The sequence below is a fragment of the Triticum dicoccoides genome, chromosome 5A (assembly GCF_002162155.2).
Source record: "Triticum dicoccoides isolate Atlit2015 ecotype Zavitan chromosome 5A, WEW_v2.0, whole genome shotgun sequence".
NCBI classification, from domain to species: Eukaryota; Viridiplantae; Streptophyta; class Magnoliopsida; order Poales; family Poaceae; genus Triticum; species Triticum dicoccoides.
This window is the reverse complement of record NC_041388.1, coordinates 460,632,330-460,634,222: the sequence shown is the minus strand read 5'-3', so window position 1 is coordinate 460,634,222 and position 1,893 is coordinate 460,632,330.

Here is a 1,893-nt window from a genome sequence, read left to right as displayed (position 1 = left end):
TCTTACCCAGCAGCAGGCGGTGATCGGCAACCGTTGTAGTCAAAAACTCTCAAAGCTTGGATAGAGCGATTACCAGGGAGAGTCAAACGCACGACGTAGATGTATGTGGAGCTGGGAAGGCTTATAATATGGTAGCAAAAAGGGTCAGCAATAATCAATTCAGAGATGCAAAGTTGAATAAACGCTCAACGACGGTACTGTGCTGGTCCTAGGCTAGACTGTGCTAGAGACGCGAGCCTAGAACACCAACAAAATCACGGCGCGGCACGTAAACAAGGGAAAAGCACAGTCTGGAATTTTTTTTTTCGCACTTTTTTTTGCGCTCTTTTTTTTTGCTGCTTTTTTTTTGCGAAAAATCACTATAATGGCGAGTGTCTCAAAACTCTTCCTAGCTCAAACTAACAGGATGGGCACGAAATTTTTTCGACCAATTTTTTTTTTGACTGCCCGGACCCAAAAACTGGAAACGGGTCAAAAAAAACTTCCTATAATGGCACCTGTCTCAAAACACTCAGAAACACCTAAAAATAGGATAGCCAGAATTTTTTTTTCGAAAAATGCGTTTTCAAAAAATTTTGGGCCTAAACGGAGCGTGGTTTCCCGATTTTTTTTCCGAAACCTACTCCGGCAAGGAAACACGAATCGGAATCTAGATGGATCTCGAAAACAAACCTAATATGACAAGAACTCAGATTGGTGGTGGATATATGGTGGTAGATGGCAGCGGTGGTGGTATATGACAGCTGTGGTGGTATATGGATACGGATTCGAAGCGGTGGTGGTAGATGGCAGGGGTGATGATGATGGTGCGACGGCGGCGTGACAACTTATGACCAGAACTCGAAACTCTAAAAGACTAGACTCTAAGACCAGCAACTAGACACGACGATGCAACCGCAAATTCAACAAAGCAAAACCCTAAAAAGATTATGCAAAGGCTCAGATTGGTTCGGATATGATGAACTAACCCTAATTTTTTTTGTGGCTTTTTCGTGGACTATAGGTATGAAGAACAGACTCGATCTAAACTACGAAAAACTGTAAAATCTCACCGAGCAACCTGGAAATCTGATACCACTTGATAGAGGCGAGGGTGTCCCGATCTTTCGATGAGATGATAACTATCGATTTGGTGGAGACGACTTTGACGATCCGACTACAAACGTGCACGACGTTGCGCCTTAGCAATCGCTAAACCAACTCCGAGAGGTTATTGACCATGCTGGAGCACGATCAACCTGACCACGAAGGTCTATTCCTGCAAGCAATCGAAGAACGAGCAAGAATATGATAAAGCAATCTGAATATTGCGAATATATATGAAGTATTGATAATGGTGGGGATCCGTAAGCGGTCTTGGTCTGGTCGTTGGACACAAACGAAGTACACGAAGTTGCACTGGCTAACTTTTAACTAAACAAATCCCAAAGTCTAAACGATGCCCTAAGGGCTGTATATATGGAGGAAGAGGGGGGAATTTCGTGGCCCTTGGTGGAGGGGTCCGAAATCAACCCTATCTCTTGTTTCCCCACACATACGGACTCTAAAAATAGACTATACTTATGTATTTCGAAATTACATGGGCCTGGCCCAATAATAAGGTGACGCAGCACCTAAAATAGCCTCGGGACGAAATTTAGGAAGTGGCATCTTGTATATTTCGTCCAAGGCTTCATGCACCCATTATGGTGGCTTCAAAGTCCTGAAATCATCACTTGTAACTCCGTTCTTGTTCTTGCTCCAATGTTCATCCTTCTCCAAGCTAGGCCCTTCATTTGTAAGCAAAACAAATGTATCCAATTTAGGCAGCATCATATTCTCATGAACATTAGAATCATTACCAAGAAACGAAAGTACCTAGTAATTTCGTTGGCGTGCACGAGCTCTAGTAAT